Source organism: Tamandua tetradactyla, chromosome 12 (assembly GCF_023851605.1).
Source record: "Tamandua tetradactyla isolate mTamTet1 chromosome 12, mTamTet1.pri, whole genome shotgun sequence".
Classification (NCBI taxonomy): domain Eukaryota; kingdom Metazoa; phylum Chordata; class Mammalia; order Pilosa; family Myrmecophagidae; genus Tamandua; species Tamandua tetradactyla.
In genome coordinates, this window is record NC_135338.1 from 95,304,071 (window position 1) to 95,332,070 (window position 28,000).

General features: G+C 39.3%; 1 long non-coding RNA gene across 1 annotated transcript; it reads right to left on the reverse strand.

Moving 5' to 3' along the window:
• On the reverse strand, positions 1-27,998 carry LOC143651676 (uncharacterized). Its single transcript, XR_013160127.1, has 3 exons — positions 27,749-27,998; positions 9,659-9,757; positions 1-131 (listed from the first exon to the last, which is right to left on the reverse strand). It is a non-coding gene; the product is annotated as an uncharacterized LOC143651676 (long non-coding RNA).
• Between the last annotated feature and the right edge of the window lie 2 nt (positions 27,999-28,000).

Genomic DNA, 28,000 nt, shown 5'->3' on the forward strand with positions numbered 1-28,000 from the left:
AGGGAGAGACCCGTAGATGCTGCCATGTGCCTTGCCACATGGCAGAGGACCCAAGGATCATTGGAGCTGGTCTTCAAGAAGAAAGCATTGCCTTCATGATGACTTGATTTGAACATCCTCACAGCCTCACACTGTAAGATAATATATTTCCATCGTTAAAAAGCCAACCTATTTCATGGCATCTGCTTTGACAGCAGGCAATAGTTACTGCCTACTTATGAACAGGGAATTTTTAAGATCATATCCCCTCCTCCCCAAATACACAATTATTAAATTCTAAGTTATATTCTTCCACTGCTGTTGCTCAGATTGTTTAGATAATTCACTCCTTATGGTGGCCAGCCTCCTAAACTGCTCCCAGTAGGAGTCCTCGTCTCCTGGCATTCATACCCTCATGCAAACCCTCCCACCTTGCATTAGGTTGGGCTGTGGGACTAATAGCACATGGCAGATGTGATGGTATGTCACCTCCAGGGCCAGATTACAAAAGTCAGTGTGGCTTCTCTCTTGCTTCCAGGGAAGCCAACCATCATGTCATGAGCTTCTTTATGGAGATGCTGAGGACATGAGGAACTGAGGTCTACATCCAACAGCCAGAGAGAAACTCAGGCCTCTCACCAACATGAGTTGAGAGCTGCGTGAAGATGTTCCAGCCAGGACAAGCATCCAGGGGAGGAAGACTTGACCTTGACTGCAACTTCATGAGAGACCCTGAGCCAGAACCTCACAGCTGAGCTGCTCTGGATTCCTGACCCTCAGGAACTACATGAGATAATAAATACTTGGTGTTTTAAGCTGCTATATTTGGGGATGATTTGTTACCCAGTAAGAGATAACAAATGAACTCCATCATTTGACGAATGTGTATTCCATGTCTACTAGTATCAAAAATTGTCTTTCACAGAGGACACCATTGGAATTCCTTCTATTTCTTAAAGCATTTTTTCTAGTTTCTGGCCTTCGAATGCATGTACTGCTCTCTCATCTAGGAATATTGTCTTCCTTCTTCCTACTCCCCTTTCTCCTGACCAACTCCAAAATATCCAGCTACTTAAATTTTACTGCTTCCTGTAGGCCTTTCTCAATTTCTAGACTTGGGCAGAACCCTCTGGAATGACCCTTTAAAGCATCTACTTTATAAAGGTCTCTTTTCTAATGGTTGTCTTCCCTGCTGCTTTGGAAGCTCCTTGTCTGTGGCTGTCCTCACCCATACAGCCTTAACTTTCAGCACAGGGGCTGTCAATAACGTAGGCGATCATATATATTTTCAAATTGTGGATGAATAAATGAATGAATGAAAGAGTAAATTCAACAAGTATGATGGGCATTTTATGTATAGTCACAAGTTAACTGGCCTGAGCCTCACTCTGCATAATCCTACCAGCTGTTTGGGGGGAAGAAGACACAGCTCATGAGCATCTCTGGTCCTAGGCTCCCTACTGCTCCAGAGAAGGCCATTGTAGTGAACAGCTCAGCCAGACAATGGTCCAGGTTAGCAGCTTACTGGTGATAAGATCCACAACATTGTTGCCACATGTGAAAGATAGTTAAGGAGCAAGAAAGTCCATTTTAGAGGACACTTGCATAGGTCATTGATTGCACCTGGCTTCATTGCGTGCTTTTTAAGAGGACAAGAATTTCATATGAATGTACTTCTAGAGGAAATTTTCATAAACTCTGGGATGGCTTTCGGTGCTCAATTGTACTTCATGATTTTAGGGGTTATCTCAGCCTAAACATCAGTAGCTTTCACCCAGGGGATCCTGGATGGCTGCACACTTATCTTTCTATGACCCCAAGGCAGCAGTAGAGTTTATATGGGAGTACAATAATGTACTTAATGGATTTTCTTTCCCATCTTTAAGTTTTATCCTCCTCTTAGTACCAAAATGGGGTGGTATTTTAAAGCTGTTTGTCCAGAAAAAGGAACTTCTGCCAATGTGTTGGGCATTTGACTCTGTATGCTTGGGGTTTCGCAGAGTCTGTTGGTGGGTGGTGGTGAATAAGTACAGGAGTCATTTGTTTCCATTTGGGTTTTAACCTGAGGCTGAGACTGAGGTGACCTCTTGGCTGTGTTTCTCTTTCGCTGCTGTGGGAGTCACAGAGAAAAATGGAGACAGGCCTGAGATCTCAGAGCGAGAAACGAGCCCTGAGTTATGCTAATTACCATACAAGCACTGGTTAAGAAAAATACACGTATTGTAGGGCTAGGGCTTTGAAAGAGAAAATAATGACTACTTCTCTGCCCTCTTCTCTTTTTTGCCTCAACTTAATTGGTCCATTTCTCTCGTACAATCACTGGGAAGATGGATCTTTCCCCTCTAGTTTGTAAAATAAACTGAAATGTATTTTTCTTTTGTGTCCATTGGAGCCAGCTTCTCTCTAATTGTGGCCATAAATGAGGAGAGTTAAAACATTACATTGTGAAGGTTTTTTTTTTCCTTTCTCATAGCATTTTGTAGAGAGCTTTTGTCTCGCCCTTTTCTCTCCCTTAAGAAATGAAGCCATGTTTAGAATCTTTCACATTTCATGTAAAAGCCTTTCAAAAGGAAAGGAAAAAATATTTCAACCATAGGCATTTCAAGTACATATGGTCTCTTTTCATAGTGAACAATTAACTTGTAGCTGGTGACACTGCTAGGGAAACAGGTGTACGCAACTTCTAAGAATGTTGATGGATTTCTGATAGCAGATCTCATATTTAAGGCCCTGAGTGCCTCATTGCCAGAAAAGCGAAATATGAATGATAGCTAAGAGTGGAAGATACTTGGGTATTCTTGCAACCAAGGCTGGCTGAGGGCTACATGTTACACACAACCAAGCAAGTAATGTGAATTAACATGTGCTGACTTAATCATGTTTTGATTTTCTTAATCATTATCCATGCAACCTGCTGGGTATTTATTCTGCATAACTATAATGATATTCACTCTAATTCCAGATGAACTGTTGTTGGTTGAATTGTGTCCCCCAAAAGACATTTGAAATCTTAATCTTCAGTACCTGTGAATATGACCTTACTTGAAATAGGGTCTTTGTAGGTATTAAGATGAAGTCAGACTGAATCCAATATGACTGGTGTCCTTATAAAAAAAGGAAAAGAAACAGGGAAGACAGTGTGTGGAGAGGGAGGCAGAGATTGGAGTTAAGCTGTCACAAGTCAAAGGACACCAAGGATGGCCCAGGGCTAACCAGAAGTTAGAAGAGGCACAGAAGGATCTTCCCCAGAGCTTTCACCGAGACAGCATGGCCTCCTGATCTCCTGATTTTGGACTTTTAGCCTCCAGAACCAGAGGAGATTAAGTTTCCATGTTTAAAGTCACCCAGTTTGTGGTCTTTTGTTACTAGAGGTCTAAGAAACTGGCACACTAACTCATTCTCTTTAACACATAAAAATAGGAGCCCTGAAAGCTAACCTAGGATACATAGCCCCTGAAATTTTAACCAGATCTAACATCTAAACTGGCTTGGAAACTTTGGGTGGTGCCTTCAGCAATGGTCACTTCACTAAGGATTTAGCCAATTGCATGGTCAAGATCACAAGAAAGAGAAAAGATCAAAAGGAATAGAGAACCAGGGTATATATTCTTTATCACAAAACAAATGAGAGCTTACTAGGTTCCAGGCATTGCCTAAAGGGGTTAAGGATAGAGGAATACTCAAGCATTCTCCCTGGCCACTCTGAATTACCTAAGTAGAGTGGAAACATATATTTATTCTACAGTGGGTTAAGATTTCTGATGCAGGAAAGCATGTAGCGGGCAGTCAACCCCTTTTGAGGGTTGTGCTGTATATGGAAAGAAGATGCCTTTGGGGTCTAGAGGGTAGAATGTGCTAGTTGGAAACTGCTATGTACACAGAAAAACCATGTTCTTTTAATCCTAATTTCATCTTGTGGAGCCAGATCTACTGTTTAGGATGGAACCTTTGGTTTAGGTTGTTTCCTTGGAGATGTGTCACAGACAAATGTGGGCCTTTTGATTAAATTATTTCCATGGAGGTGTGAGCCCTGCCCGTTCAAGGTGAGTCTTAATTAGTTTACTGTAGTCCTTTAAAAAGGGAAACATTTTGGAGGAAAGCTCCGACAGACATCTGGAGATGTCTGGAGTACTAAAACAGATGCTTGGAGAGAGGTTAGAAAGAAAAGCCCAGCAAACTTTGCCATATGCTTTATCTGGAGGGGCTAAGCAAGTCAGAACCTGGAGAGAGCTAATACAGAGAAGCTAAGTGAGGGCCCACAGATTCTTGGAGAGGAAGCCGCTGGACTCAGAAACACAAAGCAACAAATCGTGAGCAAGGACTTCAGATGCCAGCCATGTGCTTCCCAGCTGACAGAGAAATCCCAGATGCCATTTGGCCTTTCTTTGAAGTCAAGGTATCTTTCTCTGAATGCCTTAGTTTGGACATTTTTATGGGATGTGCAATGTCCTTGATTGGCCCATCATCAACCTTGGTTTGGCAGCAGCCTGGGAGGTGATGCTCCTGGCATTGTTCATGACCGCACTGGCCCTGTGTTCAATAAGACGGTGTCTTCAATTGTTTTTTTTTTTTTTTTTTTTTTTTTAATTTTTTTATTAATCAAAAAAAATAAACACAACATTTAGAAATCATTCCATTCTACAAATGCACTCAGTAATTCTTAGTATCATCACATAGATGTATGATCATCATTTCTTAGTACATTTGCATCGATTTAGGAAAAGAACTAGCAAAACAGCAGAAAAAGATATAGAATGTTAATATAGAGAAGAGAATTAAAATAATAATACTAATAATATATATATACATATAAAAAGGAAAAAGAAAAAACAAAAACAAAAGATACAAACACACAAACAAACAAACAAAAAACCATATTTCAGGTGCAGCTTCATTCAGTGTTCCAACCTAGTTACATTACACTTAGGTATTATTGTGCTGTCCATTTTTGAGTTTTTGTATCTAGTCCCGTTGCACAGTCTGTATCCCTTCAGCTCCAATTACCCATTATCTTACCCTGTTTCTAACTCCTGCTGGTCTCTGTTACCAATGATATATTCCAAGCTGATTCTCGAATGTTGGTTCACATCAGTGGGACCTTACAGTATTTGTCCTTTAGTTTTGGGCTAGACTCACTCAGCATAATGTTCTCTAGGTCCATCCATGTTATTACATGCTTCATAAGTTTAGTCTGTCTTAAAGCTGCATAATATTCCATCGTAGGTATACGCCACAGTTTGTTTAGCCACTCGTCTGTTGATGAACATTTTGGCTGTTTCCATCTCTTTGCAATTGTAGATAATGCTGCTATAAACACTGGTGTGCAAATGTCCGTCTGTGTCTTTGCCCTTAAGTCCCTTGAGTAGATACCTAGCAGTGGTATTGCTGGGTCGTAATCCATTCTGCCATTCTATGTCTTTTGATTGGGAAATTCAGTCCATTAACTTTTAGTATTATTACTGTTTGGATAATATTTTCCTCTACCATTTTGCCTTTTGTATTATATATATCATATCTGATTTTCCTTCTTTCTACACTTTACTCCATACCTCTCTCTTCTGTCTTTTCGTATCTGACTCTAGTGCTCCCTTTAGTATTTCTTGCAGAGCTGGTCTCTTGGTCACAAATTCTCTCAGTGACTTTTTGTCTATAAATGTTTTAATTTCTCCTTCATTTTTGAAGGACAATTTTGCTGGATATAGGAGTCTTGGTTGGCAGTTTTTCTCTTTTAGTAATTTAAATATATCATCCCACTGTCTTCTAGCTTCCATGGTTTCTGCTGAGAAAGCTACACATAGTCTTATTGGGTTTCCCTTGTATGTGACAGATTGTTTTTCTCTTGCTGCTTTCAAGATCCCCTCTTTCTCTTTGACCTCTGACATTCTAACTAGTAAGTGTCTTGGAGAATGCCTATTTGGGTCTATTCTCTTTGGGGTGCGCTGCACTTCTTGGATCTGCAAATTTAGGTCTTTCATAAGAGTTGGGAAATTTTCAGTGATAATTTCTTCCATTACTTTTTCTCCTCCTTTTCCCTTCTCTTCTCCTTCTGGGACACCCACAACACGTATGTTTGTGCGCTTCATATTGTCATTCAGTTCCCTGATCCCCTGCTCAAGTTTTTCCATTCTTTTCCCTATAGTTTCTGTTTCTTTTTGGAATTCAGATGTTCCATCCTCCAGTTCACTAATTGTAGCTTCTGTCTCTTTAGATCTACCATTGTAGGTATCCATTGTTTTTTCCATTTTTTCTTCTTTGTCCTTCACTCCCATAAGTTCTGTGATTTGCTTTTTCAGATTTTCTATTTCTTCTTTTTGTTCAGCCCATGTCTTCTTCATGTCCTCCCTCAATTTATTGATTTGGTTTTTGAAGAGTTTTTCCATTTCTGTTCGTATATTCAGCATTAGTTGTCTCAGCTCATGTATCTCATTTGAACTATTGGTTTGTTCCTTTGACTGGGCCATATCTTCAATTTTCTGAGCGTCATCCATTATTTTCTGCTGGTGTCTGGGCATTTGATCAGATTTCCCTGGGTGTGGGACCCAGCTGGTTAAAAGCTTTTTCTGTGAAATCTCTGGGCTCTGTTTTTCTTTTCCTGCCCAGTAGGTGGTGCTCGTGGCGCTCGTCTGTCTGCACGGCAGTCGGCCCGGGAAACCCCGCGTGGAGGCGGGGGGTCGCTGGCCGCCGCGGCTCGGGAGAGTGCCGGTCCTAATTGCCCAGCTGGCCCGAAACGCCAAGCGTGACGGGAGGGCCCCAGTATCCAACGTTCCCAGTCAGACCGGGAAGCCACGTGCGTGGAGGGGAGCCCAGTCGCCAGCCGCCCCGGCCGGGAAAACGCGCGCCCCTCAGGTATCTCACCGCAGCAGATTCTCCCTGCCCGTTCAGCTGTTCCAGAATGGGGTACGCTGTCTTTTTGGTCTCTGTCGTGACTCCGGGAGCTGTTTCATATTGTTTCTGTTTCTTTAGTTGCTTTTCTGGAGGAGGAACTAAGACCCGCGCGTCTTACTAAGCCGCCATCTTCTCCGGAAGTCCCCAGTTTTTTTTTATTGCATGGCTCACAGGTACAGCCAGGTATTTCCGTTCTATCAAATGTCCCCACTTGGGGTTAGTAACACAGGTGTCTGTATTAGTTTCCTCGTACTGCTCTGACAAATTACCTCAAACTTAGTGGCTTAAGATACCATTTATCCCTCACAGTTCTATAGGTTTGACGTCTAAAAGGAATCTCTGTGGGTTAAAAGCAAGATGAAGGCTGAGCTGCATTCATTACTGAAGGTTCTGAAGGTTCTGGGGAAGAATACAGCTTCCAAACTCATTCATGTGGTTAGCAGAATTCAGCTCCATGGGGCTGTAGGACTAAAGTCCCATTACCTGTTGGCATTGGCTAGGGGTCCTTCCCTGCTTATAGAGCCTGCCTCACCAATCTTGTCTCCTCTTCTGCCACATCTGTCTTCTGCTTACAGCCAAAGCAGAGTCTCTGCCTGTAGGAGAGTAGATTGGGCTCACCTGGAAAATCCAGGATAACCTCCCTATTTTAAGGCCGGTAACCTTAATATCTTCAGAGTCCTTTTTGCCTTGTAAAACAATCTATTCACAGGATCAAAGGATCAGAGCATGGCTATCTTTGAGGGACTGTTTAGTGTGGTGAACCCAGTCTTCAACTATGACAGTCAGTCTCTGGAGCATCCAATCCCCTACGTCCCAGTAGAGTCTCTAAGGAATTTATCCTAGGTAGTATTTCAAGTTTGCAACACGCTTTCCCAAAATATTGTGAAGATAAGTGGGATAATGTTTGAAGAAAAGCTAGCCTAGAGCCTTCCACAAAGTCAGTCCTCAGTGTGTATTAATTCTCTTTCTTTGTTTTTGCACTTGAAATCCCCAGAGAGAACACCACGGTGTGACTTAAAAGTTATAAAACTGATCCTACAAGCTGCACTCTCCATTCAGCCACAAGATCATTGTAGTTTGGAGCAGATAGAAGTCTATCACAAATTCAAGTTAAGCACCAAGATTCTGATATTCCTATTAATTGTTGGGTTGAGACTGATCTTCATTTTTGTCCCCAAGTTCTGACAACCCATATGTTGGCCACCTATAGAAGATGTTAATGGCCCAGAGAGCAAAGAAAGCCCAAATTCAGGGGCTTCTTGTCATATAACATCCCTAGTCATTAGCTTCTTCAGGGAAAATAAATTTTAAAACCCCTCTTTCCCTATCCTCAATACACTTATGCAACTCTGGAATAGCTCTTTTCTTTTCTTCCTTCCTTTCATTTTGATCTCTCTAAATGCTACCTATTGTTAAGCCCAATCCTACTTCTTTTAAAAAATAACCACACACACACACACACACACACACACACACACACACACTCATTTTCATCAATAACATAATGGTCATCTTTTCTCTACAAACTCCTTTCCTATAAATACTTTTGTCCACATCCATATGGTTTTTGATAGCAAGTTAAAGGTGCAGGTTCCATGTCCCATTGTCATTCCTTCTCCCTCTTCCAGCCTAGAAGTCAGCACACAATCTATGTGCAACAAATTTATGATGAATGAATAAGATGGCATGGATTACTATGGAAATTTCATGCACACATGATGTTAGCCTCATAAATATATAGTAAACTTGTAAATGTAAAGAGTAATTATCTCTATTTCATTTATATCTTAAGTAGCTTGAGTAAAATAGCATCAGGCATATGTGCTACCATTCTCTCTCTCTCTTTTCATATGGCAGACTTCATCCTTGACACTTATTCCTACTAAACAAGATCCAGCCGCAGAATCAGCCTCAGCACAGCCCTCATGCAGCTTTCCAAATGAACAAAATTGACAAATGTAATAAAATCTATTTGTCAAATATTACTCAGAATAACACCTAGGACATTTGCAAATACAGTGACTATTTGTCAGAATGAATGAGCAAACTGTCACAGCCACGAGAAGCCTAAGGAGACATGACTACTAGATGGAATGCGGTCCGTGACTGGGACCCTGGAACAGGAAAAGCACATTAGGTTTAAAAAATCTTAATAAAATATGAACTTTAGTTAATAATAATGCATCACTATAGGATCATTAACTATATCAAATACACCACACTAATATAAGATGTTAATTAAAGGGAAAACTGAGTGTATCTCAGTTTTGTACTATGTTCAAAATAATAGAGCAATAATAATGTTCTAAAATTAAAAAATTTATTAAGAGAATAAAAGATAAAATAAAAGACAAGATATTCTGAAAAAATAAATAAGCAAGTATGGGTCTAGAAACCCAAATTCAAAATTATGAGTATGAAACAAAAACAAAACTCAAATTTTTGCTAATGGTTTTCATTATGATTATTGCCTTTTAGTACTTTCTGAAACTGTTAACTTGAAAACAAAAGATTAAACAAATTTAAAAACTGATTTTTAAAAGGGCATTCTAATGTATTCCTGATGAAAATGGATTTTATTAAGCAATGATAGTCTCCAAATGAAGTTGTAAGATTTAGTAACTATATTCTTACGTGGTGTTTCCATTTCTTTATGCTTTGCTCTAAATTGCATTTTTATTACATGTTTATTGATGTCTAATGGATGGCTAATATTGCAATGGATAAAATGTGGAACTCTGTCACATACACTTTCATTCAATTATTCTTCATTCAATGATTCTAAAACACTCACCTCCCATATGCCAGGAGCATGTCCTCTTATTCGGAAATCTTGTCATTTAGTTCAGATGTCCAGTAATTCAGGCACAGCTATTCCCTTAGTCAAAGCTCCCTGAATTTTAAATATTCAGGAGGAAATAAATAATCTCAGTTAAGTAGCCTTATAAAATCAAAGTACCAGGAAGCAGAAAGAAATCATAAAACTACCCATTTTTATTTTAAAAGGGCACTGATAATGCAAAATGAAATTTATTTATGTTTACAATCAAAGTCCAAAGAGTGGGATGTGTATTTATTACGAAGGACAAACATAAAAAACCTGAGAAAGACCCAGAAAGAAGACATTATGCCAGGAATATCACTCCTGTCTTTCATTGTATGGTCAGCCTCTTTTGTTTGAACATGGAGGATCTAGTCAGCCTTTCACAAAAACCATTGAGATAAATTGCTCACAGCCTTATCTTCACAGGTGGTGCATAAAGTTCTGGTGGATAAGGGCCAACACTTTGAGAAAAGGCTGTTCTTGCCTTAGTCAGTTTTGACCAGAAATACCTCAAAGCTCAAGAGGAAAGTGGTTCCCTTCAACTGACATGCAAGAGGCTTGGATGGTTCACAAAAGATTCTGATAAGCATCTGGCCATCTGAGCTCTGGCCTAAGCCAGACTTCCTAAATTCCCCAGGGACATCCATCCAGGCTTGTGATCTTGTAAACAAGTTAAAGGAAAGGGACATGCCAAATTGTTGTAAGAAAATGCCTGGGCATCTGTCCATCAGTAATAAATGGGAGCACTTCTGGGGACCAACATGGGCAGTGCATTTGGTTGATCCATCAGACTTGAGCTGGAAATCTAAAGTGCTTCCCATTCTTCTTTTTTCAGAATGAAAATTTGATCCAAAAATATGGAGGTTTGTGACAATCGGATTGAAAGTGATTCTCTCTCCTTATACAATGGGTCTGGAAGAAAAGGAACCAAACGGGATCTCACCATGGGATTCACCTTCTGACTCTCACCTACGGGATTGTACAGTCTTGACTCATTAGTACCATTAAGTCATAGCCACAAATCCTGCCCCTGAGGTCAAGAAACTATCTCTTTGCATCTGGGGAGACAGTCTCAAAGTTTTGTCGGTGGTCATAATAGAACACTAAGCAAGTATTTGCAGCTTCCCTAAGCAAAGAGGACAGGGACAGGGGTTGGCCTCCAGCCTGCACACACATGAAAAATACCCCCCGTGGAGCTGGACCCAATCTGGATCTCATCACAAATTCATCGAAAAGTAACTGCCATTGCTGCCCAGGAAGAAAACGGAGTTCCTTTCCTTCCCCTTTCCTTTAGACATGATCCATATTTGACATCTGTGATCTTCTGTGTTTTAATTTTTATAAGCTGCTTGGCGCTGGCAGAAAAGCTAATCCTCTAAAAAGGAAACTTATTCTTCCCAGCAGCCCAAGTGAATAGTAATAAAACATCTTCTGAACAAACAGCTGCTCCTATGTTATTATTCCACAGCCCCAGCATCCCCATCCTTGGTTTTGACCTCCAGGGTTTAAAGTTGGCATTCCAGGAGAGGGGAGGGGAAGGAGATGGAGAGAGACCAGCAAAGAGATGGGGAATCAAAAGGTGGAAAGGTCAACTTTTCTAGTTTTTTTAATGTGAAAAGAAGGTGAGAGAAGACCATCTAAGATAAAATATCCTGCAATATCATATATTTATACATCTTGTGTGAAGTACTGGGATACAGACATGAATAAAGCATCCTCCAGGAGTTCACAGATGGATGGAAGGAAATGATATGCAGACAAAAGATCTCAATTTGCATCTGTTCACTGTTGTGAGATGCCAGAGAAAGGGCTGTAACTTTGTAGGTTCTCAGGGTAGGTTTCCTCCTAGAGATGATATCTGACTAGGAGGGATTGAGAGACTAGGTAAAGCAAGGGGAGAGGTATGAGAAAGACCAGCAGCACAGAAAGGTGGGAATCAGAAGTCCAGGAATATTTATCTAACAGGTTTGTGTGGGAGGTGTGTTGTTGATGGAGGCTGACTGGCATAGACCCAAATTTTGTTTTAGAAAGATCTCAACTAAAACAACTGAATGACTGCATCAAAATGATCAGTTTTGTGGCTGCATGGGAAAGAGTTTGGAGGCAGCCACAACCTGATGCCAGGGTGAAGCAGAATGATGTTTGGGTTTTCCCAATGGAATATTGGGGAGCCTCTGTGGCTTTTGATTCTTGGGTGCCCCTCTCTACACATAGCTGCTTGCCCAGTCTTGGATCTGGCATTCCTACTTTAAGCATTTCTTTGAATTATTTGGAAAGTTTGCTAAAAATGACGAATCTTGAGACCTACTTAATTTGAATGGGAGATCCAGGATCACATATTTTTAAAAAGTTCTCCCAGGATATTCCCATCCACATAAAAATCCAAGAACCATTGTCTACAATGCTATGTATTTTGAGATAAAACTTGGCAGAAATCCACATTTTATTTGGAAGAAGTATATGAATCCTCACCTGTGGTAGTTTGGGGTTGTGTACCTCAGAAAAACATGTTTTTAAACTTAACCCATTCCTGTGGGTGTGAACCCTTGTAAATAGCACTCTCAGTTGGTTACTTCAGTTCAAATGTGGCCCAAGATGGGTCTTAAGCCTATTAATGAAGGCTTTCTAAAGAACGCCTCAGAGGTGTGGGGGTGCACAAGGAGCAGCCAGAACGTGAAATTCAAGGGAACCAAGAATCCAGAAGAGGCAATGACAGCATTGTCAAGACAGAAAAGCTAAGGACTGAGGAGTGCTGGCAGTCAGCCTAGAATGCATGCCTTGGTGTTGGACTTCTCCTAGCTTCAAAACTATGAGCCAATAAATTCCTGTTACTTAAGCCAATCCATTGCATGGCATTTGCTTTAGCAGCCAGGAAATTAAAACTTCACCTAAGTCTTAACTATATTGGTTTCAGATTCCTAAAACCCGGTGGAGACTGCATTTGTGATGGGAGGGGTGAAAAACACCTTGAGCCCTCCATCTAAGCCCAGCATTGTAATGAGAGTGCTACATAAGTGACCTTATATCTATTGAACATCTACAGTGCACTAGAAAGGAAAAGCATTGCAACATGAGGTCAATGAAGGAAAATGAGGGACTCAAAAGAGAGCAATATTCATCATCATCATCGTATGACAGCCAACGTTTTATGATGTCAAAATATTCTCATATCCCCTTACATGTCACAATAGCCCAATGAGTTGACCATTAACATCCTCATTTTACACATGCAGATGCTAAGAATTGGACATTTTAAGTAACTCATCTGACCCCCCACCCTCAAATAAAAAGCAATTGCTAAAGTATCAGAATGCGGATGAAATAATGATTTTAATTTTTCTACTCCAAATTCTGTCCATTTTCCATAAATCAATGGCCAATTCTTACCCCCATTACATTTTTTCCCTAGAATTATCTCTAACCAACTCAGTTTGAGGATATTTACTCCTTACATTTTTCCATGATAATGATAATAATAAGAGTAATCATCATCAGAATAATAGTTGCCAATCATTGAACAATTAATATTGCTGGACCCAGTGTAAAATGTCTTAAAATATGCTAATTTAATTCTCAAGTCAATCTCATGAAGTAGGTAGTACCATCCATATTTTAAAGACAAAAGAAACAGTAGCTAGGAAAGGCAAATGACTTGTCCTTGGTTCATAATTCTTTAATGAGGCTGATCTGAAATTGGAAAATAAGGATGTCTGACTTGAAAGCCTTGCCCATAACCACAGTGCCATTCTCCCTTTTCCTATGTTATTCTCCCTTGTGGAAAATCATGTCAGTGACTAGGTTGCATTCAGGGAAATAGATATTTTCTCCAGTTTGGATTGTAAAATATGAAATATGTTGTTAATGAGAAGGAAGCAATGTGAGATATAAAGTAGGAAAAGACTGCAGCTTTGTGGCAGCTTGAACCAGTGTTGCAGATAGAGATCTGCTCTTACCACCATGTGAATTTTATGAAGCTTAGGAATGCAGACAACTTGTCATGGGCTGGGGGTTACCCTGTTGTGAGAATGAAGTAGTAAATTCACCCTGGTGCTGGCTGCATGGACCCAGTGTGAAATCTCACCCTAGAAGCCATGCCCCTGCTTTGAAATAGGACCTTCAGTTAAGGAGTGACCCAGGATGGGTCTTAATCCTATTACTGAAGGCTTTTTACTGTAAATAGCACTTTTTGAGAAGCTATAGATAGTAGCTAGAGGCTGGAAGTCAGTGGAAACTGAGAATCTAGGAGAACCCCCATGTGCCCAGCTTTTTTAAACTGATTGTGCTGCTAATCAGACACTGAGAACAGGCATGAGGAAGAGTAGCAGTTATGCCAACTGGCACTGGACTAGTTGGTTTCTCTTGATTGCTGCATGGAGTAGATTTGATGAGGAAAAGAGGAATGCTGTTGAGTATACATATTGTACTCACTCCATAGCATTTGTTCATTCTGAGTCCACCAGGAGAGATTTCAGGTACAGCTGGGACTGCTGGGTTACATTCAGGGAATGTAAGAATGTAAGAATGTAAGCCAACACTCAGATGAGTGAGAGATGGGGTTAATTAGACAATCAGTGCATCAAGGAGATTGCTAGTTGCTTTCACTGGAGCTGGACCAGCGGTTTATCCAATCTTCTTGGTGAACACAAACATCTCCTCCGGTGTTCTGGTTTATTTCTGAGTAGTTCCTACTAGTACTGTATTTAACATTTGGGTAGTATTTTTCATTCTTTTTAATCATGGCCTATAGGAAACCTCATGGATTATCAGAACTGGATATAATTTTGTAGCTCAGCTAACCAATAACTTTTCTTTCTTTCCTTTTCTTTGGTGCACATGTAAGGAAATGGAAGTTCATAGACATGTATCCATTAGCGATAGAGTGAGGATTAAAATGCAAATCCCTTGTTTCATGTTCTTTAACACTGGGCAGCCAGTAATTCAATTAACTCCCCCACCTACTGGTGCCAAAATCTATTTTTAAACAGATCCCCATTGGATTTTGAGTGTGCAGTTCAGATTGGTGACAGACATGATGGAGACAATAAAAACAGTTGCCTTTGAGGTAATCATTGCAATTCACAACCCATGAAGGGTGGCAAGTCAGCCCAGAGGATTCAGTCTTTATTCAACAGAGCCACAAGCATGCTTGCCTAAGTTGTTATTTCACAACCAGCATTTGTTCTCCCGGGTAATGTTTGGTTGCCTAGAAACGGAAGCCCATCACTGAATTCATTAATATTCAGCCAGTATGATTTTATGAGTTGTATTACATGAATTTTATCCTTTGATCATAATTAACAGGTAAGTATCATCAGATGAAACATTCTTAAGGATTTTTGGAGCTGAGTTTGAATTTCCCTTTTTCTCTTTTTTCCCAGCACCCCTGTGATAAAGTTGATACATTTCCTGGGATCTTATCCTGATTAAGAAACCAAAGAACATAAGATATGTTCTCTTAAGAAGGGGAAGAGATCAATGTTCCCCAGTTTGAGGTGGAAGATGGAGATAAAATCTACATAGTGTAGAGATACTTTTTAACATTTAATTCAACTGTGTAGAGCAGATAGATATCGTCAGCATCAAAGCAGTCACATAATGGGTATTCCAATGACATGATGTCAGTTATGAGGGACTTTAATTCTGGCCAGGGAGGAAACTAGATCTTGTGATTCTGAATTAAGTTTATGAATCTCACAAATATTTTCCTGGATGGATAGTTAAGGTAAAATATGCATTAGATAACAACTCATAGGTAGAGTTGGGCACTAAGGGACTAGCAGTTCACAGACGATTGCTTTAAAAGTCTGTTATTGTACTACTGTTCATCTTAGCTAAAGGGTGGAAAACCACCCTTGATTGGGTGGAAAACCACCACATGTTTCAAATGCTTTACCACATAAGTACTGAAACTATCAAATTTTATAGCAAAATTCCAACAAAAAGATTTGTGTCTAAAGTTTCTGATTCAAACACAATGCAGAAGTGCCACCAACAAAGTCCCTTTCTAATAAATTAGATTAACAGGCCTATACTAAATCTGTATCCTAAAAGGCATATTCAGGAGGTTTAGTTTTTAAGTATAGTCCATGTGAAATTTAATTAAATAGAAAGTTGAAAACAAACAAATAAAGCATGTACTTGGAAAGGACATATCCTTCACTTGATTTTGATTTTGTGAAAATCTAAAATTTTTATTTTGAGACAAGTCATTAATTCATTTGTTTATTTAATGATCTATTGATGTATATTCCTTAAGAATGCTTGCAAGATATTTTAGAGACATTTTATTCTTCTTATATCTAACCCTAATCTATTTTTTCACAAATCAGAGTTATCAACAATTGATAGATATCGTCAGCATCAAAGCAGTCACATAATGGGTATTCCAATGACATGATGTCAGTTATGAGGGACTTTAATTTCAAAGTAAAATAGTCACTTAATCAGTTAATAAGTTTCTATTATTGTCACATTATAGGAAGCATACCAGTATCCTGCAGGAATTAACTCCCGAGATGAAATTAGAATGAACTCAGAATTTATAGTTAGTCTTATTGGCTGTTCTTGAAAGTTGAAGTTTCAAGACTGTGCCATCAACTTTCCTTGAACATTTGCCTTTACTCTCCTTGGCTTGATAGATGTAACATTCTTGAGTTCATGAGTTCATGATTTATTAAAAGCAGAAACAATGAATACCTTATAATAATGGTTCCTATAAATTCTCTAGGCCATTTGTTCATGTTAAAGAATTGTGGAAACTGTTAAAAATTTTTTAACTTCATAAAAATGGAAAAAAGCCATATGTTAGATGATTGAGGTATTGTTATGGCAAATACAAACTAATAATAGAAATGTGAATACAATGTTATGTCATTAATAAAATTCATCAGGAAGCTATAATATATATATACAGTTCTCAAATCTTTTCCAACAAAGAAGCACAAATGAAAGAATTAATTTTGTCAGGTTTTTAGGACATGACCTAAAGCATTTGCTGCAAGTACAAGATTTCTTTCAGGTCTTATATTATTTGCAATATTAACAAAAACACATTCTATTGCATGATATACCACATTTATCATTAAAATATCAATTGCAGTTTCTTACTATGGAGGAAGAGAATTGATTGAGCAAGTAGATATTATTTATTCTGTCCCATATCTTGACCTGCTCTCTTTTCTGGGATAAGAAGTCTGTATTTTGCTACCCAGTCCCCTTCTGGACTGATGGCCAGTTGTCCCCTTCTTAATAGATTATGAGGGAAATTGACACATATTACTACAGGTTCAGGTAATGAAAATCTCCTGTAAAACCTTCCAATTAATTTTCCTCCTTTGGTGCTGAGTGTGGAAGCCATGAGTTAAGATGGTGAAGCCACTCAAGCAAAACAGCTTGCATCACCCACTCACTGAGTAGAAGACAGTGATCAGCTTACACAGGCAAAGCCACAATCCTGTGGACTACAGCTAGAGTTTCACCTAAAGGCTAGGCTGAGGTGAGGTTGTCACTTTCTGTGACAAATACTTGTTTCTTGTCTCTAGTTATATACAACCCCTTCTATATTCTTCTCTGCACTACTGGGGATGGAAGTCAACAAATATTTGCCAGCCTTCTTATCTACCTGGGTTTCTGGTCTACCAAAATGAGCTACTATTGGGACATCAGAAGGCAGGAGACAGAAAATCCTGCTACTGAATCTGACAGTGTGGCAGATGATAGAGAGGTGGCAGAGAAAGGATGATTTTAGACCCTACTCAGGAAGAAGCTGCATGTTTTCACCCATCCTTGTTAAAGTGGCACTTTTTCCATGGAACTAACATAGCACATCTAACATTGCATCAGTAAGTACAGGCTCATGGATTCATCCAGGGATATCATCAGCATCTAATCTTTGAGTATTCTTTATTTTTCATTTTGCTCCTATAGCTCTTTCTCTTGCCTAGCCCTTCCAACACCATTGTAACTGATTGCTAGAATTAACTTGTGTTTGTTTGAAATACGTAGAATAGTTGATGGCACCCAGACTGATATGTGGGAAGAAGTTTCGCTCTTGGCCTGTGAACTAGAACTTTGCATGGCCTGGAGGACCTTCAGACTGGATCAAAGTATAATAGGAAGTGTAGTGTGCTTTCAGAGGACCACATTGCTGATGGAAGCTAGAGAACCAATGCAACGGGGAAATAGGATGGATGCCATTTGGATATCTACTCCTAACTGTCAAGGTTTATTTTTGTTCCCTAAGGGAGAGGGAATTACCTTAAAATTGTATTTGTGCAATGAATAAATAGAAACCATTTTGATATCTACATTTTATGATGATAGGGGTCAATTAATCTTACATTCAAATGTTAGCTGCATCATCCACAAGCTGTTAAATGTCACTGAGACTCAATAGCCTTTTTTGTTAAATGGAGATAATAATATCATGGTACTAAAATTTATTTGTTACATTGTGTTAGTCATTAATATCAGGTGAGATTAGTAGTGGCTAACATTTCTTGAGTGTTGACAATGCTGATTGTTTGCTAGATGCATCTTCATATGGAGTATGGTATAATCCAAACTGTAGTAAGCAGGTTTCATTATTATACACATATTACAGATGCAGAAGATGAGGCTTAGAGAGGTTAAATAGTTTGCTCAGTCAGAAAAGTAGTAAGCAATGAAGCCAGTACTCCAAACTCTACAATCTGACTCAGACACCAGCAACATATTCACGATGAGCAAATGCCACCGTTATGATCAAAACTGCCTAGCACAGTGCTAGGTGCACGTTAGGCATTGAATAAATGAAAGCTATTACAAGGATCACTTGAACTGCAGGCAGTTGAACATGCTCAGCCCAGAACATCACAGCTTTGATGAAGATAAAGGCTTTGACTTCATCTTCCCTACCTCATCTCACTCACATTGGCCGTGTCAGATGCAGTGCAATATGGCATTGCTGTTGAGCCACAGTCCTCCTGTCCCAGTGGGAGCTGGAAGGGATGCACATTTTTTATTCTCTACTTATGCGCGAAAACCGACACAGAAAGCAGGATGCTTCTGAGAATTGAACAATAGAGCCCCACCCCTCCTGACTGTAACCCAAGTCTACCAGTTGTACTAATGATTAAAATAAATGTCAGAGATCAATTAGAGAAATGACTTGAACCATCAAGAAAACTAAGACCCTAAGAAGCAAAGTATTACTGTCTTAACACTTCTCCTCTGGTCATTTTAAATGACCTCTTCTTTGACTCCTTGAATATTGGACTCTCCCTTTCTGTTTCCCTTAAAGCATTTTGTGATATGATGGATGGAGAATGCCATATTAAAGTAAATTAGATAGCTTTCACTCCTATTATCTATGATTCCTTGATCTTCCAACAGAGCTTTTAATAAATATTCAAATTGTTTACAGTAATCTACAAAGGCATTTCAAGAGTGCATATGGTAGAAGGAAGAGAGTGAAAAATGTCTCTGTTTCACTCTGACAGGACCTATAAACCATGACACAACTGACTGCCTGGCTCATTTGTAATTATTCATGGTAAAGATCTTCATTCAGTGGCAGAAATGTTCTGCCTCAGGGTCCCAGTGATTATGTGAGCTTGAGAGTTATCTGCCCCAATCTCACCCAAGGACGAACAGTACTGCACACAAAATTTAGGATGGGATTTCAGTGAAACAGACAGGTATTGACAACTGTGACTGTCAGGGGGAGAGAAGCATTTAGACTCTGCTTTTCCCTACTGAGAGAAACCATGGTGTGGTTACGATGATTGAGTCATCAATATTGTGTTCAATTGTATTGAAACAAATGTAGCCAACTACTCTTAGCCACATTACATTCTTTATGCATGCAGACTGAGTTAAACGTGGTTGAAGTCAACTGAGGTTGTCTGAACAGACCACGTACCTTTAAGCAAACTTGAACCAGAAACCTATGGGTAAAAACTTTTGGTCCTATTTACTTTGCACTCTAATTAGCTTCTATTTAGGTATATCTACTTCCTGAATTTTCATTTTAATTTCTGTTTTCAGACTTCCTTCTCTCTCTGGGGTTTTCTTTTAATAGGTCATTTTATTTATTTTTTAAGCTTTCTTTTCCATGATCTCTAAGAAATAACTCTTCTCTCTTGATCCTTCTGCTAAACCCTTCTAACTTTAGCATCTGAGGACCAAATGGCCAGCAGCATTTTAGGCAAGTAGTTCCAAAGGAAAAGTCAGTGGCTCTGTACCCTGGGGCACCCAGAATTGCCTGAGATTTTAAGCAATGGATGAAGTGTGGAGCTGTGTCACATACACCTTCACTTGGTTATTCTTCATTCAATATCACCCACTGCACACATGCCAGGGGCATCTTGTCATTTAGATCAGACGTCCAGTAATTCAGGCACAGCTATTCCCTAAGCCAAAGCTCCCTGAATTTTAAATATTCAGGAGGAAAAAATAATCTCAGGTAGGTAGCCTTATAAAATCAAAGTATCAGGAAACAGTTTGTCCCTCAAACTAATGGAATTAGGATTTCTAGGGGCTGAATTGGAACTTTTTAAGAGTTTCATTATGCTGTTACTATTTCTGTGGACTTGAAAGCCACATATCTAGATAATCTGGGGTGGGAATTTTGCTTTGGAGAGAAGATATTAGCCAGATATTAGCAGAACTTTGCTGACACACACTAAATTTATTGAAAACTAAGAATTATTCAGCCCCAAATTATTGGTTAAGTATTGGCCATGCACCAAGTCTTCCTGGGCTCAACCCTGATCTGATCCCAGGACATTAAAGTTCTGTGAGTCAATATCACTTATTTTTGCCTAAGCCAGATAAGTTAGGATCTGCCACCTGAGTTCCCCTTGATTCTTAGAAGATGGAAAACAATGGAGTGTGTGAGGTGAGTGTGTATGTGCATGTATATATGTCTCAGTGTGTGAGAGTGTGTGTGAAAGTGAATGAGTGTGAGAGAGTGAATGTGTGTGAACGTGTGTGTGAGTTTGTGAAAGGGTATGTGCATGTGCAAGAGAGATGATCTGAATAAAGAAGGCACATCTGGTGAAAAGGGGAGAGGCACTGACACATTGTCCATTGCTTGAGTTTTATTACATATGATGGTGGAATCTTTCATTAAACTGCCATGATTTTTGTTTTATTTTGCTTTCTTTTTTTTTTAATTCCCATGATTTTGACCAAGTTAATGAAAGGGAGCGTATGTTTGATCATCATACAGGTACTGTAAATGTGTGTGGGGCGGGAAAGAATGAGAGAGAGGAGCGTGGTGGTTGTACTGGAGAGGATATCCAATGAAACTCTGGTTGCAGATTTTATTCTCTCAGAGGACGGTACCCCTAAATGGGCACAACAGGATAGGAGCCTGTTGTGATGGGCAAAACATCAGAAACAGAAGTTTCCCAGTTTCCAATGTGACTTCCACTAGAGATGAATGAAAGCAGGTGAGAAGAAGCTTGCGTGAGGAATGGCAGCCATGGGCACGTGACAGAAGGAGGGGCCGTCGTTGGTCTTGGAACAAGTGTGCAGAGGGAGGGGCACGGTTGCACAGTGTGATTTGCATGGCTACACACAGCCACAGCAAAGGGGCTTTCTGAAATCAGAAGGAAACACCAAGGGCTCGTGTTGCCATCTGTTTTAGTTTGCTAAGCTGCCGAAATGCAGATACCATGAAATGGGCTGGCTTCTAACAGCAGGAATTTATTAACTTATAAGCTTACAGTTGTGAGGCTAAGAAAAATGTCCAAAACAAGGCATCATCAGGTTATGGTTTCTCCCGGAAGCCCTGCTGCCAGTGATGCTGGGCTCTCCTGCCGCAGCAAGGAACACATGTCTGTTGGTCTCTCACTTCCCTTTCAGGTTTTCTTGCTTTTAGTTCTTGCTTCGTGTCTTTTTCTTTCTTTGTCTGAGTTTCAACCTCATATAAAGACTCCAGTAAAAGAATTAAGACCCACCCTGAATGAGGTGGGTCACATCTTAATTTAAGTTCCTACTCACCAAAGGATCCAATTTAGAGTGGGCCCACACAAGGGTTAACTTTGAAAACCTACTTTTCTGCTGTCCATACAGCTTCAAACCATCACACCATCCAAACCTGGGTTTTGACACATTTAGCACCAACAATGTTGTTTCATATCCTGTACAATTAGAAAAGAATCTTGGGATTCTTTATTAATATTCAGCCCATTTCTTTGTTTACATCAATGTTTTAAATTTCCCTTCATAATGCGTGCTTTTATATGAGGAAACATTTGTTTACTTATTCATTTCACTAATCTACCCCCAACTGCCATTGGTACCCCAACCATTTCCTGTATATTTTCTTTTTTTCAAGTAAAAAACATGTGTCATTGGAGAGGCAGAGGAAAAGCATGTGACTATAAACAAATGAAATCCCTTTTAATTTTGTAGGAAAGCATTCACAACCCTGTGTGCAAAGCATTGCACAAGAAGTAAAACACAAAACCTACAATTTAGTTATTCCTTCAACAAAGGTTTATGGGGCACCTATTATATCCTAGGCACTCTGTTGTATCTTGTGTATATGATCTAATTTAATCCTTATCATATACCAGTGAAGAAGGTACACTCCTGATTATTTACATGTGAGAAAAAAAAGTGTGTTTCTATTTATCAGATTATAAAATCCATGCATTTTCAATTATATTGGCTTTCATTAAGCACCTAAAGATGTGCTGGGTTTTGTACACTATATATGCTATCATAATTAATCATCTAAAATTCTCTATTAGGATCACCATTTTATTGATGAGGGAAATGAGATTCATGTAGAATAAATAACTTCTACACACTCACAGAAGGGCAATTTAAATCCAAGTATGGCAGACTCCAATTACCACCAGTTGACAAATTATAAGTAGGAAGAGGGAACTGGGGCAGGGAGAGAAGGGAAAGAAGGGAAGGACATAAGATGTATATTAAAAATTAGGAGTCATCTGTTCAAACGTATATTGGGCCCTTCATAGCAGCATCCCTGGGTGTCTTTCTGTCATCACTCCTAGCTCATATTTTTAGCATTGACTTAAAGGCCATTCTAGGAGGCTCATAAAAGCACCAATCTCTAATAAATAGAACTAAATGCAAAAATGAGAAAATTATGTAAAACATTTTCAAGGAATAAAAATGAGATGATAGTTGCTTTTTCTTTTTTTCTGAGTATTGCATTTTTTTAAGTAGGCTTGACCTATCCTTTGTGGGGTAAAGTTTCATATGAACAAACCCCAAAACTGGGGGCTCAGCCTTTAGCTTTGGTTGTCCACACTGTTTGTGAGAATATCAAGAATTCAACTTGGGAAAGTTGAATTTTCCCCCGTTTTCACCATTCCCGGAAAGGGACTTTGCAAATACTTTTATTATTCACTGTTCAAATCACTCAGGGATTTATCGGGGCATCCCTCTAGACAAACCAACAAAATCTCACATCCTACTCAAGGTTCCATGTGCTTATGGTGTTCGATTAAGCTGTCTACATAAGTTATATTAGGAAATGCACTAGTCAAAGTATAAATTTTGTACCAAATAAACATTTTTTGCTTTAGTCTCATACATAAGTAGAAATTTTAAAATATTAATTACCATCTAGTTTCAACGCCCTGCAGTAACGACATTCCTTTGTTCTTCCTCATGCAAAAACGTTTTCAAAATTTGTACATTTAGTCAATATCATTATACACTCCAGGCATTCCTAGATTATACCATCTCAATCTTTATCGTCTATCTTTCTTTCTGATTTCATCTGTGCCCCCAGCCCTTCTCCTCTGAATATTGCATTTTTTAATTTGAAATCACTGAGTATATATGGCTTTTGCAATATAAAAACAAAAAAGAAATGCTGTCTAAAATAGTGAGGGGAATGCAAATCATTCTTATTCCTTTACATTCTACATTTTGATGCTGAGCAAGTGTAGCAATGTCTGGCTTTACAGCTCTTATTCATCAGATTTTGGCCTGGAATAAAAAATTTTAAAAATAAAAAAAAATTTAAAACTGATTCTTGAACAAAATTATCTTTCAGAGGATAATTGTATGCTACCAGTGTGTATACTGGGGGAAATGATGGCAATTCCCCAAAATAGAGCCCCACAAATGACTTGGGCAAAAGCAGCATTATTTTTAGAAGTACAAGCCCTCCCAAGGGGGCTATTTAAAGGGAATGAGGTTATCTTAGAACTCTCAGTTTGTTAAACATCTGTCACATTACTTTATAGCCTCACCCAGTTGTCTACCAAGGCAAGATAAAGAGGAATAGTGAGGGGGAAAGGAAGCAAGCTGAAAACATCGACAGATTTGAACTTTGAAACATTTTCTTCTCTTGGTTGCTAGTGCACCCCATGCCTGGTTTCCATCCCACCTCTCTGGCCACTTGTCTGAGTCTCAGTTGGCTGGTCCTTCCTTTGTTCTCAGGCCTCAGTGCTCGAGCTCATATTTACATATATGGCCCCTTAGATGACATCATCCAATCTTGTGTCCAGAATCCCATCTATATGCTGATGGCTCCCCAATTCATATCTGAAACTAGATCACCCCCCTGATTTCCAGACTCTGATGTCTAATGGCCTAGTTAATATATCCAAGGGAATGGTCAATAGATATTTGAAACTTATGTCCAAAACCAAATCCCAGATGTTTTTTTCCAACCCAAGTAACTCATAATTTTTCTCATCTCATTTAAGGGCAACTCCATATTTCTATTTTCACAGGCCCCGAACTTTGAGGTCATCTTTGAGCCCTCTCTTTGTTACCATATACCCAACCCACCAACAAATCCTGTTGACTCTCACTTCAAAACATAACCCAAACCCAGCACTTACAAGTCTCTTCATCGCCATACCCTTTGCCAGACCGCCATCATCTCACCTAGATAATAGTGACTCCTTTCCATATGGTTCTCAGCTGCCAACCTTGCTTATCTAGAGTCAATTCCTAAAAATCTCAGAACCTTCATTACTTCTCTGACCTCCTCACCTACACCTCTTCTCCCCTCTGCCAGGCCCAGCACCACTGGTCTACCTGCTATTCCCTGAGCATGCAAGTCTCTCTATCACCCCAAACCATTGTACTTGCTGTTCTTTTAGACAAGGATCCTCTTTCCCATATTCTTTTCTTTATTTGAGAGATTAATGTATTTTCTCCAAAGACATTTTCATAAAATGGTGTTGAGTTATTAGTTAACTACCAGTTCCATGTTCTAATGATCAGGACAAGTACATGAGAAGTAGAAGTCTCCCAAATACCAAATTGAAACTGGTTCATCTCGCTCCAGTTATGCACCAGGAACTAGAAAAAAGGACAAGATGGAAACTAGAAGCTGAGCTACACCAGATATCTTCCAGGCCCCTGAAGTCAGGCTCAGAGAGAAGATTTCATTCTCTCAAAGACCCGTAGGCCTAAGCACCCTAGAAATCATGGGTGTTAATTTTGCCTGAAAAGACTCTTAGCCCACTAATTTTAAATGGGAACTCCAGTTTCCTCATGACAAACAACATTTTACTCAGTAGCAGATCACAAACCCTATAACAGTTTTATAACAACTCTAGTCTGGCTCTTACATTTGTTTATTTTTATATTTCCTGCCAGTTGTCATACACAAATATCTTGCATTACAGAAAGGAAGATACATATAAAAAGAAGAGTTCATGTATTGTCAGGCTTTAGAAAACTAGTTAAATTCACCCTACCAGAAAACTCCTAAAGACAACAGCTATCTTAAAGTAACACTTGGCTCTGTATGCAAAGCACTGTGGTATCACCCCGTTGATCCTATAAAATGAAGAAGACAATACCTTGGAGTTTTATAATCCAGTGCAGAGACACAGAATACTAAATATAATTGATAAGGTGATAAGCACTATAACTAAACTACAAAGAGCTTTAAGAGGAAGAAAGAATAAAAAAGGACAAATTTAAACAACAGAATTAGGGAAATGTTCATGAGGTAATATTTTTAAATCTGTGCCTTGAAGAACAAAGAGAATTTCAACAAGTAGGAAAGGAGAAGAGCCAGGGAAGCCTTTGCTTGGGTAGTTGTTCATTTATTCATCAAAATAAATACTTTCGATAACCTTCTGTATACCAAGAAATGCAGAAAAGTTAGATGGATGAAAAGGGTGGCTCCTTCAGAAGGGAGAAGATTGAGGAGCTGAGGAAATATGAAGAAGCCTAAGGAGAGAAATGGGTTGGGAATTGGTAAGATGAAAAGTAAATGGGTGTTTAGCTGATGAAATAAGACTACGGTGTTAAGCTGAGGACCAGAGGAAATTAAAACGGTATCATGGTTTCAAAACGTGTATTATTTCATTGTAAGGCTCTATAGAAGTATCAGTTATCGTTATTATGATCAATACGGAAATGTTCATATTTCAATACGAAAATATCCAAAATAACCATAGCAAGGAAGTGACATTGTCCACGCTCATCCTAGGAGAGAGAATGCTAATATACACCAAGGAGCCCTGGGATAATGGGCTTCCTCAAGCACAAATCCTACAAATGCCTCCATAAAGGAATTCACTCTGCGTTTGCTTCGGGGCATTCTTAACCCATTTAGATATAAAGTAAAACAGGGCAGCATAAGGCAGTGAATTTGGTTATAAGAAAACCTATTTTAAAGGGATTTTCTCAAAGCTATTAAATGTGTCTGTTGTCCCAAACATAATTGTCCTTGGACTTGAATTATGGCCTTTTAAAGTGGTTATTTCTGGCTGAGACAGTGGTGATCTTCAACCATTTCTCTTGAAAAGCCCTGAGTCCCCAAACAGCCAATCTTTCTTTGCTATGACCATATTAAACATTTCCATTCGGCTAGCACAGCATGCCTCACATTTCCAATGTATACAATAAGCCATTGTGATTAAATAGACCCCAGGCTTTCTACTATGTTGTGCCCTATAGACACACTGAACTTCAGTGCTTGTATATTTAGACGATGTCTTCGGTTTGTGTGGAATGATGTAAAGTCAAGTGAAATAATCACACCTGTTCTGGGAAGTACATCTCCACTTCCCACTGCCTGTCTTTCTGTAAATCTAGGTGGGTGTGATCACCTGCCTGCCAATAGTAGCATATTCCCCACCTGACCAGAGATGAAAAGACCAGCTTGCTTATTTGGTGTCAGGGGAAGAGAGTTTAATTAGAGTTGGCATCCCTGTTCATTCAGTCTCCCCACAACCCCCCAGAGAAGTTTCAGTAAACTTCCACTGGGCCATACTTAGACAGTTTGAGGTACGATATGCCAAATAGCATACCTAGAAGCCACAAACAGGTATCATCCTGGATGATATTTATGACATAGTAGTAAAACTGAAACGGATTCTTGCTACTGAATTTGAATAAGTGGATGGCTAGGGAATGTCCCCAGTCAATACAGATGGAATCCTTGGACACCTGCAAAGATGAGAATTGACCTCTTTCCACTCAAAAACCAGTAGAGATATTAAAAATGCGGGCTCCTTGGAGTACAAAAAAGACAAGGTATCAGTGACAAAGAAAAGAAACAAGGTTGCCCTCTTCCCCTTATCCAATCCCTGTGGATTTATGATTTTTTGTATGAGTTGAGGATTCCCAAGGTAGCTGAGCACATAGTTGAGCCAATGCCAGAGTTGGCAGAGTCTCAGTAGGACCCCAAAAAGATGGAACAGAGGCTATACCTCAGTATGTTAAACTCTCTGAAGCTCAGTCATTTTTCTACTCGGATGACTCCCCAGTTGTTATTTTCTGATCCAGCTTCTCCCTTGAAGTCCAGACTCACTTATTCAATTATTGACTATTTTTAGATTTATTACTGACTTCCCAAACTGAATATTGTCCATAATAGTACTCTTGAACTCCTTCCCAACCCACTACTCCTGAAGACTTCTTCACCCAATTAAATGTCATCGCCCTGCACCCAACTGCTCAGTCCAGAAGCCTAGGGTTTTTTCTGGGTTCCTTTTTTTACTTCCCATATCACTTTTCAATCCATTTAGCAAGTCCTGTCAGTGCTGCATTAGAATTATATCGTGAAAGTGATTGCTTATTACCAACTCTACTATTAGCACAATCATTTCTCACCTAGACGACTGCAAAAAGAGCTCTGAATTCCCTGCTTCTGGGCTTTCCATATAACCTTTTGTGTGCTGCACAGTGAATTCTCCAACGACATCCAAGAGAAAATCATTTAAAGAAAATCAGATTGCGTCACTCCTCTGCTCAGATTCTCCAATGGTTTCCCATCAGGTTTTAAATAAAATTCAGTTTTTAGAAGGGTCTGCAGGAAGGCCCATGGTCTTGTCCCTTGCTGCTTAGCTCATCTCCAGGCAGCAT